We start from the raw sequence: 23,032 nt of genomic DNA, 5'->3' as shown, positions 1-23,032 counted from the left end.
CTTTTCTTATTTTCTCTACTTTTTATGTAGAAGAAAGCCTCCTGCGTAAAAGCTAAATAGTGTTCTACCAGTGGAAGTGGGGTTGTTTGTTTGATTTTGTTGGGTGTTCGATATGTTGAGGAAGTCAGCTGTTAAAGGTATCCGTGAAGAAATGCTTGCATCTGAGCGCAGGATAGGAATTCCTGAAGCACGGCACCCTCAGTGTAAATTAATTATTTTGGATATGAGTCTGCTTCCCTGCATGACAAGGCTGAAATGGGAAGAGAGAAAAAATTGGAGCGCTTCATTAGTAGCGATCCAAGTAATAGGGCAATTATAGTTTCCATAGAAAGTAGAATTTTAATGGGCTCCTAAAATTATAGTTTAGTTGTAGTTTTTCTAAACTGCAATGCAATAATCATTAATATAGTATAGGAATGCTATCGTGTTCCCGTAAAGGCGTTCTGTCTTGTGCTTTGGAATGCGCGAATAGAACTTTGCTCCCAGGCTTTTCCCGCCTTTATGCTCGCAATGCGCGAATAGAACTTTGCCCACCGGGCTTCCGCGCCTTTTTTGCTCGCAGGTGTAGCCTCAGACAACGAATGTGTGAGCATAGAAAGGGTCATGTATTACATAAGCCTGGAGGTGATGTTGAGTGGTTTCACTTATTATTATTTTAAAAGAGCAGTGGTAGTTTACTGTAATTCTAATGACCATGATGAGCCTTTGGGGTGAAAATCGTTAATATGTAGGGTGCTTTTTTGTTGAATTTTAATGAGAGAATGAATGTCATTAAGAGTAGGACAAAGGAAATAATCTTGCGATTCAATAAATAATAGGAGTCTTTCCCGGTGTCTTCTTCTTCTTCAGACAGGATGTGATGACGTCACACAGTCTGTAGCAATGCATTGACCGTTACTGGAAAAAAGTGTGGCAATAGAAAAATAGTGTGCATTCTCCTGGGCAGATTTATGATGAGCACTGTTTTTGAACAAGAGGAGTGCGTGTGCTTAGAAATAGTTTGATGCTGGTTTCCTTCTTTGTTTCTTTTCGCTTTTTCCCCCTTGTTGTCTGACAAACATGCGCTGACATGCCTGGGCTTGTTCTGACATGCTTTCCTTCTACATGTAGATTTTTCCTTTTTGAAGAGAAACATTCTTGACGATAGTGCTGCCTTGAATGGGAATAGTGCTATTCTTAATACTTTTGCGATTCATTTAGTTCAGAGAGTAACCGCGACGGGGGCAGGTGTGTGACTTTATTCAGGAGGAACAAAGCATCATTATTCAATTATCTGCATGGCTCTCGGGTGGGCATGGAGGTGATGTGGAGTGGACTCACTTATTATTTTAAAGAGCAGTGGTAGTTTACTGTAATTCTAATGACCAGGATGAGCCTTTGGGGTGAAAATTGTTAATATGCAGGGTGCTTTTTGTTGAATTTTAATGAGAGAATGAATGTCACTAAGAGTAGGACAGAGGAAATACTCTTGCGATTCAATAATTAATAGTAGTCTTTGCCGCTGTCTTCTTCTTCGGACAGGATGTGATGACGTCACGCAGTCTGTAGCAATGCGTTGACTGTTACTGAAAAAAGTGTAGCAAAATGGTGTGTATTCCCCTGGACAGATTTATGATGAGCACTGTTTTTGAACAAGAGGAGTGCGTGTGCTTAGAAATAATTTGATACTGGTTTTCTTCTTTGTTTCTTTTCGCTTTTTTCCCCCTTGTTGTCTGACAAACATGCGCTGACATGCCTGGGCCTGTTCTGACATGCTTTCCTTCTACATGTAGATTTTTCCTTTTTGAAGAGAAACATTCTTGACGATAGTGCTGCCTTGAATGGGAATAGTGCTATTCTTAATACTTTTGCGATTCATTTAGTTCAGAGAGTAACCGCGAGGGGGGCAGGTGTGTGACTTTATTCAGGAGGAACAAAGCATCATTATTCAATTATCTACCTGGCTCTCGGGTGGGATGAACATGTCTTGCTGAATCATTTTTTTCCCTGTACAGTAAAACTTTGGGAATGAAATGCTATAATCTCCTCTCATATATGGTGCTCTTCTGCAATAGTTCCCTATGCAATCGTTATAGAAGAATAAATGAAATAATCTTGGGATGCCCTATTGAAAAATACTTCAGAAAATCTCATAGAAACATAGCATTCCTTCAGAATTTCTTACAGAAGCGTCTTCGTCTCTCAGAATTTCCCACAAAGGATGCAGATTCGAATACATAGCATCACAGGCACACCAATGTGAAAATATCCTGTGGGATAATTCAGGGTCTGGCCTTGTGATTTCTATGAGAAAACAGCGTGATTCAGAAACAGCGTTTATTCCAACTGCCAGCAAGTTCGTTAGTCTGCTTTGAAACGATGAAGCGCATGGACCCAGCTACGCATCTCATGCAAATATCGCCAGGAATTCAGGATTTTCGTCGCTTTTGAGGTATATAGCACGTGTGTGTGTGGTATATAATCGTCCGTACTACGCATTCTCATTCTTTATGCGTCTTTACCCCTGTTCGCACGTATTTCGTGGATCGGAAGGTACAATGCAGTGAGATGGTTACAGCAACTGTGCTTTGGGCAAACGGTATGTTACATATTTCTATGCCTATCTCTCACGCACACACATGTTGTTTTAACCGTGCTTTTTAAAATGCTGTTTCTTCTAGGTTAAACTCGGAAGAAACGGCAGGCAGCGGGAATTAACGCGTTGGATCCGAGTTCGTGGTCGTAACCCATTCTCTTCTCGAGAAAGTTGGATGGTGCTTTTACGAAAGAAAGCCTACGCGTTCCCAATGTGCGAAACAAAAAGTTGTCATAATCACATGAAGAAATTTCTTGGTCGTCGCATTCGACATTTCAAGTACGTGTACAATGCGTTGGGTCATGCCTTTCTGAACTTATTGGCTGGGCCACAATTGTTCTGCAACATTCCTTACAGTGACGGCATGCGACTTCCTCTCAATACTTCTCAGCAAGTAAGTATGAGATCCTTCAATTATCATACGTGGCAGTGCAGCTTTCTTAGGATGTTTCTTGCAGGGTGGCCCATTACACTTTATCACAGGCTTTCTTGCGGGTCTCGAGGCCTGTAAGAAATCCTGTGAGAAAGCCTCACAGGCCACCCTGTAAGAAGCCCTGTAAGAAAGCTGCATTGCCTCTGCCTGTAAGAAATCTTCCCTGGAATCCTACAGGATCCCTGTAAGAAACTCTGGGAGAAATTTTGTAAGATTTAGTCTCATAACCTCATAGAAATTCCTTCAGCAGTCTGAGAGATTTCTTTTGTAAGATTGTCTGAAGTATTTTTCAATAGGGTAGTGATTCAATAAATAACAGGTCCCCTATCTAGAGCGTAAGCGTCCTTGAGCCACGCACCTGCATGATGACGTCATACCGTGGCTTCACTGCAGGTTGACCTTGTCTAGAGGAGCATTAGTGGAAAAAAACAGGGTAGCCCTGAGACAATAGGATGCCGTCACGACCAATGAGACTGGCCTGCAGGGGGTGCAAGGATTCACTTCTCTCTTGGACACTGGCGGGTGTAGACACGGTAATTATGATCCTGGCAATTGCGTTGATCGTCAGTAGAAGAGCGTAGCTTAGGTGGGGTTCTGTCTGCCTCTGATGGGGTGCGGATGTGTGGTTCGTCACTGGTGAATGGTGTTCGACGATGCAGGTGGATTTTGTGACGAGCGGATTTACAATGAGGGAGTGTAGTGTACGTGTCCGATGATAGTGAGTGTCTTTTCACTCTGTTCAAGTGTTCGTTTTCCTCTGTTGCCCAACAGTCGTGCGAATTTATCCTGACGTGTCCTGACATGCCCCGATATGCATGCTTTCCTTTGTTAACGCTTTGTATTTTGTCTTTCTTGGCAAGGAACATTGTCGTCTTGACGATAGTGCTGCCCTGAGTTCTGCGCGCGTTGATTTGTTGAGTGCCTAGTCCTCTTATTAGCCGTTGATGGAGTTACATGTTAGGATATTTTGTTCTTTTGCAAGTCTCATTTAGTAAGACTTTGGAATTCCTACGATCAGCTTTCATGCATAGTGCTCTTCTGCAATAGTTTCCTATGCAATCGTTATAGAAGAATAAAGGAAATAATCTTGGGATAGTGATTCAATAAATAATAGGTCCCCTGTCTCGAGCGCACGCGTCCTTGAACCACGCAGGTGCATGATGACGTCATACCGTGGCTTCACTGCAGATTGACCTTGTCTAGAGGAGCATTAGTGGGAAAAAACAGTGTCGCCCTGAGACAATAGGATGATGTCTGGACCAGTGAGAACGGCCAGCAGGGGGCGCAGGAATGCTCTTCTCACTTAGCCTCACGACCAATGAGCAACGAGAGAAGAGGGCGCAGGAATGCTCTTCTCTCTTAGCCTCTCGCAGGTGGCGGTAGGAGCGCGCAGAGGGCGCTACGAGCACGCGCATGCGTAGCACCCATAGAGTGGCGCTTACGTCAGTTCAGATCTGGCTCTCGTTGGGAGAGTTACAACATAATTCCTACCACTATTTGGCTTTACTGTCCTTTGCATGTAAACCGCCTACTGCACACCTGTTGCAGCGGGCAAAAATTACCGATTTGAGTCTGCCCAAATTGAAAAATGACGATGGATGTCGGCGCAGGTGTGACGGTGTCGTCACCTGGATGGGATGAGAGTGTGCATGTCCCTACTTACATGTAAACCACTCACGCGCCGCCTGAAAAAAAAATGCGAACGAAGTCGGCCCGGGTGAAAAATCTCAAGCAGTCTGCCCAGGTGGAAAAATACAGAACGATAAGAGTGCGCACTGCTCTCCGGCTCGCTGGTAGGCACTTGGACACCCCCTCACCCACCTACTTGCATGTAAACCACTCACGCATCACCTGAAAAGAACTGCGCACGAAGTCGGCCCAGTGTGAAAAATCGCCAAAGAAGTCGGCCCGGTGTTGTCAATGTGCATGCCCCTACTTGCATGTAAAGTGCCCACGCGCCGCATGAAAAAAAATGCGAGCGAAGTCGGCCCGGGGTGCACAACCATAAGTGTACGCTCAGCTCTTCGGCCCGCTGGTAAGCACACGGATAGCCCCTCACCTGCGCGCCAGCCACCGCGCTGGAAAAACTAATAAAAAACCGCTTGAGAAGTCGTTCCAGCTATTGTTCTTGAAGTTACATACATCTATTACAACTTTGTAATTAAGACTCCGCTAGGGTGCTCTCGTATAATAATGTTAGACTTTGTATAATAAAACTTTTAATTTGATTGCAATCGTATTCATTAAAAATATCTTCTTTGATTAAAATGTGCTACTCTTTCTGCTTAATTGAAAACTTGTGTGATTATCATTAACAAAAAATTGTGATACCCCTTCAATGCTATTGCATCAGATTTTCGGCTAAGTTTTTCTCCTTCACACAGAGTCATAACATAATTCGTGACACTAATGACTTTAATAAATATATTTTCACTTTGCATGTAAACCGCCTACTGCATACCTATTGTAGCTGGAAAAATTTACGAGTGAAGTGGACACAGATTAAAAAATGATGAAAGAGTCGGTCCAGGCTGAAAAATGTGAGCGGGTAAACGCGCACGCAGCCCTCCGGCTACGCTCCGCCCACCGGTAAGAGCCTCCACCTGAGCCCCACCCGCCGGTCGCGGTAAAAAATACGCGAAAAAAGTTGGCCAAGGCTAAAAAATGTCGAAAGAAGTCGGCCCACGCTGAAAAATGTGAGAGGGTAAGCGCGCACTCAACCCTCCCCCGCCGATAAGAGCGCGGAGAACCCTGCGCACACGCGCCGCGCGGGGAAAAATACGCACACGGCTCAGGGCAGGGCCCAGAGGTCCATAGAACATACTCAACCCCGGTCTCACTCGGCCAGCCCTTATACTACTTACATGTCAATCATTTACCATAAGTTGCTTAAACTTCCTTTGTTCCCTAACTCGTCAAATTTTCCGTTCTCAGCATTGTGCAAGGCCTTAATCGCCGTGCAGGTTATGGGTCCTAGTTACCAAAACAATGAATGTGTTAAAAATACCGTGCGTGCTTATTGTCACATATATAGGGTACGTGACGTAGGACTGACTAAAGTTTATGAAATCAGCAATTGACTTATCTTTTTTTTTCTTTTTGAACAGCCGACTTTGTCCCGACAAATGAGTGTGGGGGGAAATAGTGATGCCTTTTCTCAGTCTATGTTATCATAAAACACGCAGTCTTTTATTTTCTTTCCCTCATTATCTCGTTTGATCTGCTCAACACCTCCCAAGACAGTTGGCGATTTGATCTCATAAATGTCACGCAATGAAACTACCGATGCATTACTGTAAAAACCTCGCAGATAACAAAAATATTAACACCGGTTCTGCTGCTCGACAAGTGTGTACGTTCTACAAGATATTAAAAAAAATAACGATATCGACCTGGACGCTAGGGAGCAGGGTTGCCCCATGCTTGAGGAACAGCGTGATGTCTGTGTTGCGAAAGGGTGACAGGGAGTGATCGATAGGAAAGAGTGGTCGCAGAACTCTCGCCAGGCTCGAAGATAAAGCATTTTCGCACAGTTTTTAAGGGCACAGAAAAGTGCTGCTGTTTTGATTCTTGCTGACTAGACGTCTCAGGGCTGTGTTCAACAAATTTGGGATTGCGCCGTCAACCTGTTTTCACGAATTATGACGATTTATTATAAAAGTAATCAACGGCTGCACTAATTAGTGATACACGAACGCCTTTGAGTAGGCCCCGTCGGGAATAGATATACTCAACGACTTCATTCGGAAAGAAACACAAACCGCGAATTTAATAAAATACTGGTCAGTCTGACGTGAAGCACCCTGCATATATATATGCTGGTATGTCACCCACTGTGGTCTCGGACCTAGGGCTTGAACATCCTTTGTTCCCTGCGGATGCGGAACTCATCAAACTGTCCGTTTTGAAGCGTCGCGCAAGGGCATAATTGCGATACGGGTTGTCCTTTTCCATTGGAAGCGCTGCGGATCACACTAGTCATATTAGCAGATTTTTACGTGGTGTAATTTTAATTGTGATTCACATATTTCAGTCATTCCTAGAATTGCACGACACACCCTCCTTAAGTTGACTTGACCGGCGCACACTCTGCCCTTCATTGAAGCTAAGCATTTCACCTGGAATTTCTACGTTTTTCTTTTTATTCCAACTCCATCTCCATTCGTTTGCCCTGAGCTTTAGAAAGACGTCTCCAAACTTAGGTACTTCTGTGGGAGGTCCCACGATGTATAATTGGAATGGAAGCGCAAGTGCGTCAGTTCTTTTTTTTTTTTCCTGTGGAACTTATTTTCGCCATTTCAATTGCATTGGCGTGCCTTTGTGCTTGTATTTCGAGAAAGCAATGTGTTCCACAGAAAGTGTCGTCCTCTTCGAAAGTGTTCATATCAGGCATGAAAGCCCCCCCCCCCCCCTCCCCCGATCCTGTCTTCTACGGTTCTCTGTGTTCAAGTGTACTATGCCCCAGTTTTATTTATTTCTATATACATATAGTTTTTTTTTCACGACGAAAGAAGTAACGTCTGCTCAGTGCGCCTTCCAAAGCGGTTGCGTTCATCATCCTACCTCCATTTCACAATAAAGCGAATCAAACGTCCGCAAAAAATTCAGACGAATGGCGATTATCTGCGAGAAACATCACGGACGTTTGCGGCGACTCTATACCCTTGGTGCGATAGAAGGAAACTTTGATATGACGTCCGTTGGTCCCTACCATCTTATCACCACAATTTGCGATTACACCGTTCTTCCTTTTTCTCAGTTTCTCGGGCTTATTTGAGTAGAGTTTATCGAATATCTCCAAGATAATGAGAAAGCCTGCGCCCCTGCGTCACACAGGAAGGTCTGCTGTTACAATTGTGGATGCTATTATGAAGTAAATGAAAGAGCGAACGAGAAGAAAGCTCGAAGCAGATCGCAAAGCCAGACAGGCCTCCATAGGCGGCGTAAGCGCGCAGGCATGACGATATATCTAGGAGGTGATGGTTTACCAATCACTGTCTGTGTCGAAGGTCTGCTGCCACCTCAAAGTTCCGCTTTCTGCTTGTTCGTTTTTTTTTTTTAGGAGATGTTGTTGGTAACCGACAAACCTTCTCGATGGTGGCGGGAAGAGAATGTAACACGCAAAATTTGGGATGTCCTAATCGTTAGGCCGAGAACGAACTCAAGTGGTACAGTGATAACGGCGCAACAAGGTGCAAGCAGCGATTTCCCTACACCCAGGGGGGTGTACACCCTCCCTGGATTTTTGCAAGCCCCCCTCCCCCCCTGAAATTGCTCAGGTGACCCCACCCAGCTCGACCATGTATTGAGTCCGGCGCAGCGAATTACATCCTGTACTGTCAAGCTTGGGCTGTATGACCACAGTCATGCAGACGATCGTACCATGCATTTGTCCAAAATCGTTTGAAAGTAACCGTTCAATGCATATATATTGCGCGCATATACGAGCAAAAATGCGTGCGGGCACGCACACTCAATGTGGATCATCAAGAACCATTTGCGCCCAACTCAGTCAAGCGGGCTGTTCTGCTTGTTTCGTCTAAGGTTTCCACCGTTGGTTGCTAGGTACTCATTGAGCTTCGTCAGACAGGGTGCTAGTCCTTTTCCTTTGTCGGTCATGCGGTTATGCATTATGTTAAAATGCCCTTCATAATGAATCTGTATTCTAATGTACTGTGTTCTAACGTAATAACATGTACAAATAAAACGGGAAAGTTGTGCAGATGTCACCATTGCGCCACAATTCCTTCCGTGTCTAAGAAAACATCCGTAAGTGGAATCTTCACCAAGCATACCCCCCCCCCTTGAAAGGTCGGCACCCTCCCCCCCCCCCCCCCCCGCAGCAGTGAATTTCTGGGGAAATCACTGGGTGCAAGTGCAGTTACTGAATTTCATTTCGTAGCTTATAGAGCATACTTTCTTTTCATCATATTGTTGGGAAATTTCTGGGCTTTTCCTCAGACGCTGGCACAGTTCCCTTAGAGGTCGCCCCACATTTCTGATCGTGGACGGCATCCCCATTCCCCACTGAGAAAACAAAAACTGGATTAGGACCAGCCTTACGAGTGCCAATCACCCTGTTCCACACGCTACGAGTACCAGCCCACAATTCTTAGCCGGTGTACACCAAAGAAAATCAGAGCGTTATCAGAGCTGACCCATCACATTTTCATTCTGCGTTGGACAACTGCTGCTGATAGGCGGGCTCCGCTGCGATATCTGATGTACAATTCCCTTTCTCGTCTGCCTACACCTCTTTCCATCTTCCTCCCTCCTCATATCATACTTTTCATTGAAGTTGGCTTTGTCAAGTGTTCTCCTGCTACCAGGCAGAACCTGCATCAGAAGAGGTGTCCCTAAATTCTGGGTAACGGGACAAGTATTTCCGCTACAAATATGGACTCTCTGTACGCTACCGCTACCACCACTTTTTTATAATATGGAGGACGTGGAACACAAACACACACACACAGAGAGAGGGGAAACGCGAGATGGCGCTGAAGCAGGACTTTCCTTATTATTATTTTTTGTTCGTTAATCAGGCACTTTGATGTGACGATGTTCCTCAGTCTTAATACCTCTCAGAAGCTAAGCTTAACCGATTTATTGGGAATGTAATTTGTCTTATTCTGAGCAACTTGCAACTTTTTAGCTCACTGTGTGAAACACAAGCAACCTCGTAACCTCCGTTCATAACGCAGTAATGCCATATAATAATCATATCCCAGCGCACAGGTCAGCGCTGTGGTCCTCGGACCTCCCGACAAGAAAGCTGTGTCAAGCTGCATCGCTCGCCTGTGCATTGTAGACCTGATGACCCAGTACAGTGACGCCTTCAGCACGGCAACAGGGTCTACTTGTTCTTTCGTGACTTTCCCCTCCTGTAAGATATTGTTTGTGTCTGTATACATTTTTGTGTCTCGTTCCTGTATGATATTGATGCCGACGATAACTTTTGCTTGGTGGCGGTACACGGGCGATTGACGTTAAAGCAATTGTTTGTTTACAGCGTTTCACATGTTTAGGGACTGGTTATTATTTTGTGAATGATCGTTGTTTTGTGAATTATTCATGACGGAGGTAATTTGACAATGGTATAGACTCTTCCTGAGGAACTCATGGTCAGGAAAAGTACAGTACGGTTTTCAAACGCTTTGTAGAAGAATCGATGGCGATGAAAACTTCCTACTTACCATCGTTCAAGTGAAGTTGTTATTTTTGTAAGAGAAGCCGTCGGGTAGCTGAGCGAATGGAAGCAAGGACTAGACAACAACAGTAACTCCCGTGAGACCTACGCATTGCTGCAGTATTCCAGCAGCACTCAGGACGGTATCTAGATGGGTAGAAATCCAGCGAACCGATAGAGATGTAGGAAGGGAGTTGCCTCAGGACAGAAGCCGCCGATATTTCGAACAGAAACTGTTCTTCTTCTGGGAACCGTCCTCATCATTGGCATGGTATTTAAAGGGTTAGGTGTGGCGTGTTTAAAATTCATGCGAATTGTGGGTCAACAGCCCGGAGGGAAGAAAGGTTCCGTACGGGCTTCTACGGCCGGAGTGAATGGCTGCTTTGTTAGAGTGCGAAGGGGATTATGTGAACGTAGTGATCTAGCCTACAGACCGGTTACAGAAAAATGGAAGGTTCACGAACACGTGGACAAAACGGGACAACAGGCAAGAATTGGCAAGCATAGCGAAAGACAAGGAGGTTAGTGGTTACGTGGGGAAAAATTCCAGAACGAGCAAAGTTTTTCTTTTATATATATATATATATATATATATATATATTTGTAATACAAAGTTGTGGCATGCAATAAAGAGAGCAGAAAGCAGTGGCCATGCAGAACATAACAGATGATAATGGAGGTAGAAGGGAAAAGCATATTTTATTTGTGAAGTGTTTCTAGGGTGCCTTGTGATTTGTTGATACCGGACGGGTGAAGAGCGTTAAACTTGTATATGAGATAAGAATCAATATCACGTCTGTCACGTGTGGATCTAAACCCAGTTTCTAGAATATATAGTTTAATGTTGTCAAAATTGTGACCAGGAACGTTAAAGCGTTCGGCGACTGCTTTGGGGAGTTTGTTGGCGTGTCGGTTCTGTGTCCGGTAAGGCGGTTGTTCATTTGTTGGCCGGTTTCACCAATGTATTGCATAGAGCAGTCGCCGCATTCAATGCAGTATATGGCATTGGAGCTTGTGCATGTGAATGCGTGGTTAACGGGGTGGTGTAATTGCTCGCAGTGCTTTTGATGGAGTTAGCGTGTTGAACGTGCTTGCATGTTTTGCAGCGCGGGAGGTTGCAAAGTCGTGTTCCCGTGTACGGGGTGCTCGTTTTGCTCATTTTGGCATTGCCCAAGGAGTCTGCCAGGTTTCTTGCGCGTCGGTATGTCACCTGTATGAGATTTGTGAATATGTTGCTAAGTCGGTCACTGCTTTGGAGGAGGGGATCGTGCTTCCGTAGAATGGCTTTGATGTTTGGAAGTGCGTTGGAATATCTTGTGATGAAGCTTATTTGGCACGCATCGGGATTTTTTCGGTTATCCAGAACCTCGTTTCGATCGAGTGTGAGTGCCTTGCGACGGAATTCGGTTAGGAGGGAGTCTGGATAGTCCCTTTGGGCAAGTGTACTGCAGAGTTCGTCAAGCTTCTCAGCGTAATCTGTGTCGTTTGAACAAATTCTGCGTTGTCTTACACTCTGCCCATTAGGAATTCCAACCTTACAGTGACGCGGGTGGTGACTCTTGAAGTGAAGGTATTGTTGTTTGTCAGTTGGCTTTTTGTACGGGGTTGTGATGAGGTTGCCGTTGTCTAGTGATATCGTGGTGTCGAGGAAGTTAATTAAGTGAGTTGACTGTTGTGATGTGAACTTTATGTTGCTATGCGCGGTGTTCAGTAGATCTACGAACTTTTGATATTCATGTTCCCCGTGTTCCCATATTATCAGTATATCATCGATGTATCGAAGGTACACCGTGGGTTTTAATGAGAGGGCGCTGAGAACTTTGTTTTCTAAGAACCCCATGAAGATATTTGCGTATGTGGGTGCAACAGGTGTGCCCATACTTGTACCGTGTACTTGTAGGTAGTATTCGCCATTGAACTCGAAGTAGTTCAGTTTAAGGACCAAGTCCATTAGAGCCAGTATGGTTTCCGTGTCCTTTCTGGTGTTTGTTGTAGAAAGGGTATTGCAGAGGGCTGTGATTCCGTCGTTGTGTGGGATGTTAGTATACAGTGATGTGACATCCAGCGTGGCTAGTATTGTGTCCCTACCAAATGTACGAGTGTTGTTTATATCTCCTATTATTCTGAGGAGGTGGGGTTTGTCTTGTACATGCTATGGCAGTGTTGTCGGAATATGGTTTAAATAGTGGTCCAGGAATTTCGAGAGTCTTTCTGTTGGTGTGTTGTTATTAGATACAATTGGCCTGCCGGGGATGTCAGCCGTATAGAGCTCGTTGGCGTGTACCTTGTGGATTTTGGGCAGTAAATAGAAACGACCTGTGCCTGTGTTTGATGGGGTGAGATATCTGAGGTCATCACGTGTGATGAGCTTTCGTTCGTAAAGGTCCTGTATGGTATGGGTTATTAGCGCCATGTACTCCTTTGTTGGGTCATGGTCCAGTTTGAGGTAGTGTTGCGTATTGTTGGGTTGCCTATGAGCTTCAGAAATATATTTATCTGTGGGCCAGATGACGATACTCCCACCCTTATCTGCGGGCTTGATAATGATATCATCTCTGTCAGCTAGCGCTTTGATGATGTCACGCTGTGTTTTAGTGAGGTTGTGATCACGCGAGCCTTGGGAAATACCGCGAAGGATGTCGTTGCTTACTTGTTTAATGTACAGGTCTAATGCGGGTTCTCGGCCGTGATTTGGTGTCCAGGTTGATGGTAGTCGGAGGTCGTTGTTGTTTTCTTGTGTTGTATGAGCGAAGAATTCTCTAAGGCGTAGCCGTCTCGCAAAGTCTGAATTTGTCTTTGTGGATTTCGTATTCGTTAACAGAATTGGGTATAGGGCAGAATGTTAACCCCCTAGAGAGGACTTGTAGTTCGTCGCTGATTAGTGAGCGTGATATATCTATTACGGTGCTTGCGTCGGCGTTTTCTCGGGGTGACTCAGCGATGTTGCGGAGAGTCGACACGTCCAACACCACGTCCGACACGTCCAACAAACTTCCCAAAGTAGTCGCCGAACACTTTAACATTCCTGGTCACAATTTTGACAACATTAAACTATATACAGGGTGTCCCAGCTAAGTGTATACATATTTTTTTAAAAATATATCAATCACTTTTTCCAAGGTTAAATTACTTGCAATATAGCATATGCAAAAGGGCACTCCCTAGCAGGTCATTAGCAAAGTCCAAAGGCAATGTCTTAATAACTTTCATTAATTAACTTTTTTAATTATAAAAGCTACAAAGTTGTCCCAATTAGAACATCTGTTCCTTTTGGTTACCTGATATCGTAGCCGTTTGCAGAACAAAAATCCGTTCGATAGATCGCCCGTGAAAAATTCGTGAAGGAAAGCCTTTTTTTTTCTTTATTTTGTTCATTGCGCTTCTTAGAAGACGCGTATTTCCTTCATCCCCAACGTGAGAGGGGGAAGGAGCACAGTGCCGCCTCATGCGTCGAAGATGAGCTTTAACTTGCGTAAACAAAACAAAAACAAATGTATCGGGTGACTCTATCGGAGCAGCGAAAAATTGCGCGCACTTGTGCTTGACTTAAAAAACCTGACGCATATGCTAATAAACTAAGAAAAAGACACTCATCTCTGGTATGTGATAGTGCCACATACGCAGACGCATTGCCCTTGCGTAAAGAAAGCACAGGACAGGGAGACACAAATTTCCTTAGGTGAGCAGGGAAAAGGCTTAAGACCTCAGGTCACCACACATCGCCACGCGGCTAGCACAACATGACACCAACAAGATATTAGCAGCGGGAAGAACTGCAACACTGCTAAACAAGTCCAGACATGCCACGATGACGTCACAAATCAGGAAAAAAAAAGCACACGCATGCACGCACAGAAGACAACGCATTAAACACACGGAGCGCTCAGGAATAATCGTAGCGTTACCGCACATCGCTACGAAGCTCAACGTCTAACACAAGACGACAACAACAACAAGATATTAGCGAAGGGTAAAAATTGCAACACTGAACAAGTCCAGACATGCGACATCGCATACAAAACACTGCTCATCGGGGAAAAGGCCTAAGCCCGCGGCGGATCATCATAGAGCATACACAACTTCATTTTTCTACTTCGCGTAAACTAAACGCGGTCTGCTTGGAAAACGACGTACAAATTTTCTTAAGGAGCAGAGAAATATAGAAATTTCTACTCCGTGCTCAGATACCAGCATTTCTGCTGAAAAACCTGCAAAATTAAGCACTGCTTACTTCGTCAAGATATCGAACACCCAACAAAATCAAACAAACAACCCCACTTCCACTGGTAAAACACTATTCAGCTTTTACGCAGGAGGCTTTCTTCTACATAAAAGTAGAGAAAATAAGAAAAAGAGCAGCGAAATATTACACGCACTTTTGCTTGACTTAAAAAACCTGAAGCATAATAAACCAAGAAAAAGACACTCATGCCTGGTATCTGATAGTGCCACATACACAGACGCATTACCCTTGCGTAAAGAAAGCACAGGACAGGGATACACAAATTTCCTTAAATGTGCAGGGAAAAGGCTTAAGCCGTACTGCCTAGGAACAATCGGAGAATCACCGCTTATCGCTACGCGGCTAGCACAACATGACAGCAACAAGATATCAGCGAAGGGTAAAAATTGCAGCAAGAAAGACACTACTGAACAAGTCTAGACATGCGACATCGAATGCGAAAACACTGGTGATCGGGCAAAAGGGGCTAAGCCTGCGGCGGATCATCAGAGAGCATACATAAGTTCATTTCGCGTAAACTAAACGCGGTCTGCTTGGAAAACGACGTACAAAGTTTCTTAGGGAGCAGAGAAATATAGCAACTTCTACTCCGTGCTCAGATACCAGCATTTCTGCTCGAAAACCTGCAAAATTAAGCACTGCTTACTTCATCAAGATATCGAACACCCAACAAAATCAAACAAACAACTCCACTTCCACTGATAGAACACTATTCAGCTTTTACCAGGGGGCTTTCTTCTGCGTAAAAGTAGAGAAAATAAGAAAAGAGCAGCGAAAAATTACACGCACTTTTGCTCGCATAGCAATAAGAGAAAAAAAAAAATAAAATAACGAGGCACACGCTAATAAACTGTGACAAAGACACAAATTTCTGCTATCAGATAACTATTGCATAATGCTAAATACCCAATTGCATTGTTCCTGCGTGAAGAAAGCACAGAAAAAGGACACTCAATTTATCTTAAGCGACCAGGAAAAGTCAATTCTACTCGGACAGCTTAATACCGTAAGTCAGAATTTGTGCAAAGAAAACAAAGCTTGAACAGCGCTACGAACGTGACAGATACATACTAACAAACAAACAAACAACAGCAGGACCGGCGTCGGGCACTCATAAAATACCCTGCCCAAAACAAAGACTGATTGATTGAGTTTGATTATAGAAAAAAAAAACCGGAAGATTTTGAATTCGTCACAGACGAATTCTGCTACTCCCTCAAAGGAAATGAAATGAATGAAAGGAGAAAGAAAACTGCAAAGATGAAAATAGAAAGACATCACCCCTCCCAGTCACCGAACTGTACGTGCATATGCGTAGCTACATCCCCTAGATGTGAGCTGAAGTGAGCTAAGAAACTAACAGGAACGGGGAACTCGACGACACATGCCTAGAATGCGGTCCTAAAATACAGATACCATCTCACTGCTCACTATGAAAACAAAGACTTCACCAGGTTCGCTAGGCAATTCCATTAAAAACGCTCGTCCTATACTACAGATAGCAATGCAAACGCGACTGGCCTTATTTTTAAAACCACTGTTTCACGCAATAGTACATAAATGTGTCACTCGTGTCACACGAAAAGGCAAACACTTACTTGTCAAGTGGGGTCCCAGCGCGTGCGCGCGCACACACACAGGCACACACACTCACATTTTCACACACACACACACAAACACAAAGTCTATTTTCACAACCACATAAATCCATATTATTCCTCAGGTCAATAATCATCCTACCATCGCCAAAAGACGGCACAGACATGTATGCTTACGCAAGACAATCGGTCCTCGTTCCCGATGTAATAGGATATCGCCACTCGGCCAGCGCGAACCAATAAAGAAAGAAAGGAATGCATGTGCGCTACGAAGAAAACGGTGCCGTGCTTCTACGCAGCGATCATTATACAGACGCGTAAATGTGAACATCATTCGCTACACACTATAGCTCTCATCATTTTTAAACCAAACCACTTAACTTGTGTTCATAGGTCTTCACTAAATAGGTGAGCCGATAATGACTCCAAATAAAAACAAATAAAATAATCATTCCAGCATCACTGTCTGCAAGATTGCGTACCCAACAGAGCAGCGCGCTTCCATCAACACGCCTTGGGCTGACTTTACACACCCAAAGCCTCCTCTGAATACATTCTGCTGTCACCGGAATAAAAGATTTATCGCGACGGTACTACAATGTCAGCTCTGTTGCTGTTTAAGTGATAAAACAGTGCGCTCACTCGGAGTAACGGATCGCGCGCGTCCAAACCGCGAGAACGGGCCCGCGTTGCGCTCGCGCGGGGAATTGCGCGCGTCGCGTCGCGAGAACGGGTCCGCGCGCGGCTCGCGTGGGGCGCGGTTCGGGCGCACTGTCGTGTGCTTTGGAGTGCGCGAATAGAACTTTGCTCCCAGGCTTTCCCGCCTTTTTGCTCGCAATGCGCGAATGGAACTTTGCCCCCCGGCTTCCGCGCCTTTTTGCTCGCAGGTGTAGCCTCAGACAACGAATGTATGAGCATAGAAAGGGTCATGTATTACATAAGCCTGGAGGTGATGTGAAGTGGACTCACTTATCATTTTAAAGAGCAGTGGTAGTTTACTGTAATTCTAATGACCATGATGAGCCTTTGGGGTAAAAATCGTTAATATGCAGGGTGCTTTTTTGTTGAATTTTAATGAGAGAATGAATGTCATTAAGAGTAGGACAAAGGAAATACTCTTGCGATTCAATATTTAATACGAGTCTTTGCCGCTGTCTTCTTCTTCTTCAGACCGGATGTGATGACGTCACGCAGTCTGTAGCAATGCGTTGACTGTTACTGAAAAAAGTGTAGCAAAATGGTGTGTATTCCCCTGGACAGATTTATGATGAGCACTGTTTTTGAACAAGAGGAGTGCGTGTGCTTAGAAATATTTTGTTGTTGTTTGTAAGAAAAAAAACAAGGAGAAATTGAACTCGTCTCCCGACTTGTTCTGCTACTCCTAACAAAAATTATCACCCCACCCCACCCCCCAAAACTACTTTCCAAGTCCTCTACTCTCAAGTTCGCTATTCACTGTTCAGAAGTCCACTATCCACATGTTCACTAGAAGTCCACAATTAAACACTATTCACAATTATCCCAATATCATGCACACAGGATGCTAGAGGGTTTTATCCATCCCACAGCTCTGGACAAATTTCACAAGTGCCGCCAAGGCAGCATCCCTCGTGTTCGGTGCCCAAAGTCCCAACACCTTCACTATATCGAAGACCCTGCTGTCTAGCCGATCAAGTGTAGCTTTCAGTGTAGCTCTTTGAGATGCATACCTAGTGCAGTGCATTATAATATGCTCACTATCCTCCACTGTTGCACAAACTGAACAATTCGATGAGTCGGCTCTTCCAACTTTATGAAGAAAATGACGGCCATAAGGCACATTCAAGCGACACCGGTGTAAGAACGTCTGAACAGAGCGCGGTAACGTAGACGGAACACAGAACTTCAGCTCCGGATCTATGCGATGTAGCAGCGACGAATCGCTCTGCAATTGCACCCATCTCTGTCTGCACATTTCCTGCGACAATGACCTTAATGAAGATGTAACATCTGACTTTGAGTATGTCACCGGATGTAGTGTTGAAGATAGGTGTGCTATGTCCGCTAGTTCGTCTGCTGCTTGATTCCCTCCTATACCCACATGTCCAGGAATCCACTGCAGAGTTACTTTGTGGCCGGCGACTCTACATTTGTTGTATTCATGGAGTATTTGGTGAACTGTTGGTGTCATACAGCCATTTCCCAAGAATGAAAGCATGGCTTGGAGTCCGGCTTTTGAATCGCTGTATACCACCCACTCGGCAGGTGTCTGTTGTGCTACTACGTACTGCATTGCCAGCTGGATGGCCACCAATTCTGCTGTTGTTGAAGTTGTTTTGTGCGACAGTCGTGCCATTCCCTCTTTCCTGTGCAGTGGAACCACAAAAGCAGATGCTGAGCGTGATGCCGTCGTCGATCCGTCAGTGAAAATAGCAATGCTGCTACAGTGACGCTCCATCATAGATAGACAATGCTGTCTCAGCACTGTCGTGGGCAAAGTGGACTTGGGGTGGTGTACTCCAGGCACGGAGATGCAAATCCGGGGTAGCTCTAGAGTCCAAGGGGGGTGCTGAGTCGCTCTTGGAGGCTGTGTTTTTGGCAAGTTGCGCTGGTAAGGAGCAATGACTTTGTAGAAGTCAGAATTTCGGCATCTCAATTTCCGTGCCAGGGGGTGTTTGTCATGGCGCAGATTCAGGCGCAGATAGTGGCGCATTATTTCTTGCGTTCTCAGCACCTCTACAGGCAGTTCTCTAGCTTCTGCTATTGCCAAAACATTGGAGGTGGCTCGAGGTACCCCGAGGCAGATTTTCAGACCTCTTGTTAAAACTCTTTGTAGTGTCCTCTCTGCTGTGTTGCTTATCCCATATAGTATAGGTAGATGGTAAGCCACCATTTGCCGAATAAGCGCCCGATGTACCGTAAGTAGGGACTTCGTTGACATTCCCCAACGGGGGCCGGAGAGACGACGAAGCACGTTGACCCGTGCCTCAGACCGCTCCTGAAGATGTTTTATGTGAGCAGACCATGATAGTCGAGCGTCAATAACGACTCCCAAGAAGCGGTGATGAGACACCCTCTGAATTGATAGACCATTGAGAGTCAGTTGAAGACTCTTCATTCTTTTCCGAGTAAACGGGATAAATACAGTCTTCTCGACAGATACGTCCATGCCTCTGTCCGAGAGGAAGCATACCGTGCAATCTAACGCATTCTGGAGTCGCTGTTGCAAAGCAGGCAATTGCGCCCCAGACGTCCATATACATATATCGTCAGCGTAAATGCTGATGTAGACGTTCTTGGGTAAACGGTGCGGTAAATCTGCCATGATTACATTAAACAGCAGAGGGCTCAGGACCCCACCCTGCGGCACTCCGCTACCGAGGTCGTGATAATCACTGTTCCCGTCCTCGGTCTGTATGTACACAGACCTTCCTTGAAGATAGTCAGCAATCCACCGCAGAGCCCGACCCCTTATCTCCCGAATGTACAGACCATGTAGCACGTGGCCGTAGCTCACCGTATCATATGCGTGTTTAATGTCAAGGAAAGCTGCCAGAGTAGTTCGGTTTTGGGTGCGTTCGTGTTCAACAAAAGTGACGAGGTCCAAAACACCATCCATAGTAGCCCTGCCCTGTCGGAAACCAGACATACATTCCGGAAGCATCTTCTGGCTTTCTAGGACCCACTCTATTCGACCAAGGATCATTTTTTCCATGACCTTGCACAGGCAGCTTGATAAGCTAATTGGTCTGAAAGATGCTATATTCCTGGGAGATTTTCCTGGTTTCAACAAAGGTACCACTTTAGAGATTTTCCAGCCAATTGGGAGCTTGCCATCGTTCCAACTCTTATTAATGATACCTAACAATGCCTTCAGAGCGGAGGGTCCTAAGCCAGCGATGTGTTTGTATGTAATACCGTCCGGACCTGGGGAAGATTTGCTTCGCCTTGATCCTATAGCTGCCTCCAGCTCTGTTAGACTGAAATCATTGTCGAGGGACGTACACGGGGCGCTATCGGTTAGCACAGTGCTCCTTGTAGCATTTTCCACAGATGCCTTGTATGCACGCGTCAGAGAGGAGGTAGATGGCTTCGTCAGTAGGCTACAAAACTCATTTGCAATAGACCTCTCGTCGGTATTGAGGTGAACAGACAGCGCCCTGAAAGGGTACGATTGCGTAGTGTTTACTGTTCCGAGTGTCTGCATTACCTGCCATAGGCGTGTCGTAGGTGTGAACGGTGATAGTGATGAACAGAACGATCTCCACTGTAGTTGAGACAATCGTTGTAAGTGCCGCCGTATTACACGCTGCAGCCGACATGCTTCCCTATAATCGACTTGATTTCCTGTTCGGCGAAACCTCCTCTCTGCTCTGCGTCGAATCGCTCGTAGCCTCTCATACTCTGCGTCTACGCGCGTGTGCGTGTTAGGAGCTATGACGACCTTCGAGGCTCCGTCTGCTGTTTTCTTCACAACAGCGACAAACTCTTCCTCTGTAGTTGCATCTGCGACATCTATAGCTGATTCGGTTTTATACAGCCTCCAGTCCACTACACGGACGCGGTGATGTCGTTTCTCAGAGCCGAGCATACGATGTCTAACGAGAATGGGCATATGGTCGCTCCCCAAGGAGTCAACGTGCGTAGACCATTCGATGTGGCGTGCAATGTCCGTGGAGCAGATCGTAACATCTATTGAGCTGTGACAACGCGGTCCGCGGAAGAAAGTGGGCGACCCATCGTTGACGGAGGTGAGGTGTAATTCTTCTAATAGTGTTTCAAAAATTTTGCCACGAGCGTCAGTGTGCCTGCTTCCCCACAATACACTATGGGCGTTCATATCGCCACACACGATGACAGGAGGAACACCACTCAGCAAGTCTCTTACCTGTTCCACTGTGACTTTTGCGTTGGACACTATATATGCACTAGTCACTGTAACGAAGACGTTGTTCAGTCTGATGCGGCACGTCACGTATTCGAAGTCTTCGTCGGTGGACGCACGTAGGAGAGCACATGGTATGTCCTTTCTCACACATAACATGGCTCTGCTGGGGTGATTCATCGAGTGAGAGTGGTATGTCTCATAGCCTGACAGCCTGAACCTGTCGTTTACCCTAGGTTCACTTAGGGCCAGTACTGGAAAACGATTACGATGAACAAAATTGCGGAAGTCGCCCATTTTCTGCTGTAGACTATTACAGTTCCATTGGAATATAGTGGCAGACTTATTCACTTTAGCCATTATATGGGTTCGTTGGACTTTGTGAGAAGGTGTCGCGCCAAATGTACGAACGGGACCTTTAGAGTAGGCTCAGGACTGCCGATTCGAATGGCAAGATGAGCTGTATGATACGTCGTGCATTCCCGGGAAGCGCGTCCAATGCGCATAACTGGCGTAAAGCCGCAAATAACATTGTTGCAATAGTTGCTGCGAAGCTAGTGTACGTTGGCATGGCTTCGGTGGCATTGGTCGATGGCATTGCATTGGTCGATGAACGATACTGTTGGTTATCACCAGGATGAGCCAACTTATTGTGTGGCATGCACTCACTTCTTGCTGAGTGCGGGACGGGTGCTACGAGTGCGCTGGGTGAATCTTCCACCTGTTCCCATACTGCCTGTGAATATGGCTTAGTCTCGTGCTCTCGTTCAGTAGATGTCTGATATTGTATTTGCTGGAGGGGAGCATGATTGCGTGCATCGTTATGTCTTGATCTCTCTGTAGTTTCAGACAAGCAAGGGAAATCTGATATTACATCCCGCTGTTCATTTGCTACCGCCATTGCTGGCAGTGCTACTGGTTGTGTGAGCTGTCTGTGTGTCTTGTGCGACATGTGGGTCCGCTGGTGCGTTGCGTTCTCTGACCTATTTTTATCCTTATGTTTTCCGTTCACTGTTTGCTTCGCCTGCCTGTATGAGCTATTTGAGCGGGACCTCTCCCTTGCGATGCGCCGCTGAATCCTGAGCTTAGGACATTCTTTCGCAGTAGCAGGGTGGCTTCCTCCGCAGTTTACACAAATGGGTTCCTTAGTCCTACATTCCTCATCTCCGTGGTTGGTGCCGCAATTGGCGCAAAGTTGTCTGTTGCTGCAGCACGTCGCGATATGTCCATAGCGATATGCTTAGAAATAGTTTGATGCTGGTTTCCTTCTTTGTTTCTTTTCGCTTTTTCCCCCTTGTTGTCTGACAAACATGCGCTGACATGCCTGGGCTTGTTCTGACATGCTTTCCTTCTACATGTAGATTTTTCCTTTTTGAAGAGAAACATTCTTGACGATAGTGCTGCCTTGAATGGGAATAGTGCTATTCTTAATACTTTTGCGATTCATTTAGTTCAGAGAGTAACCGCGAGGGGGACAGGTGTGTGACTTTATTCAGGAGGAACAAAGCATCATTATTCAATTATCTACCTGGCCACCCTGTAAGAAGCCCTGTAAGAAAGCTGCATTGCCTCTGCCTGTAAGAAATCTTCCCTGGAATCCTACAGGATCGCTTTTTATCCTACAGGATCCCTGTAAGAAACTCTGAGAGAAATTTTGTAAGATTTAGTCTCATAACCTCATAGAAATTCCTTCAGCAGTCTGAGAGATTTCTTTTGTAAGATTGTCTGAAGTATTTTTCAATAGGGTAGTGATTCAATAAATAACAGGTCCCCTATCTAGAGCGTAAGCGTCCTTGAGCCACGCACCTGCATGATGACGTCATACCGTGGCTTCACTGCAGGTTGACCTTGTCTAGAGGAGCATTAGTGGAAAAAAACAGGGTAGCCCTGAGACAATAGGATGCCGTCACGACCAATGAGACTGGCCTGCAGGGGGCGCAAGGATTCACTTCTCTCTTGGACACTGGCGGGTGTAGACACGGTAATTATGATCCTGGCAATTGCGTTGATCGTCAGTAGAAGAGCGTAGCTTAGGTGGGGTTCGGTCTGCCTCTGATGGGGTGCGGATGTGTGGTTCGTCACTGGTGAATGGTGTTCGACGATGCAGGTGGATTTTGTGACGAGCGGATTTAC

The 23,032-nt window shown here is 45.5% G+C and overlaps 1 long non-coding RNA gene across 1 annotated transcript; it reads left to right on the top strand.

The window, feature by feature from the left end:
• The first annotated feature begins 2,786 nt into the window (after positions 1-2,786).
• LOC135365858 (uncharacterized) lies at positions 2,787-3,452 on the top strand. Its single transcript, XR_010413964.1, has 3 exons — positions 2,787-2,854; positions 2,933-2,969; positions 3,402-3,452. It is a non-coding gene; the product is annotated as an uncharacterized LOC135365858 (long non-coding RNA).
• The last annotated feature ends 19,580 nt before the right edge of the window (positions 3,453-23,032 follow it).

Source organism: Ornithodoros turicata, chromosome 8 (genome assembly GCF_037126465.1).
Source record: "Ornithodoros turicata isolate Travis chromosome 8, ASM3712646v1, whole genome shotgun sequence".
In the NCBI taxonomy this organism is placed as follows: Eukaryota; Metazoa; Arthropoda; class Arachnida; order Ixodida; family Argasidae; genus Ornithodoros; species Ornithodoros turicata.
The sequence above is the reverse complement of the archived record's forward strand: the minus strand, read 5'-3'. Positions and strand labels throughout refer to the sequence as shown.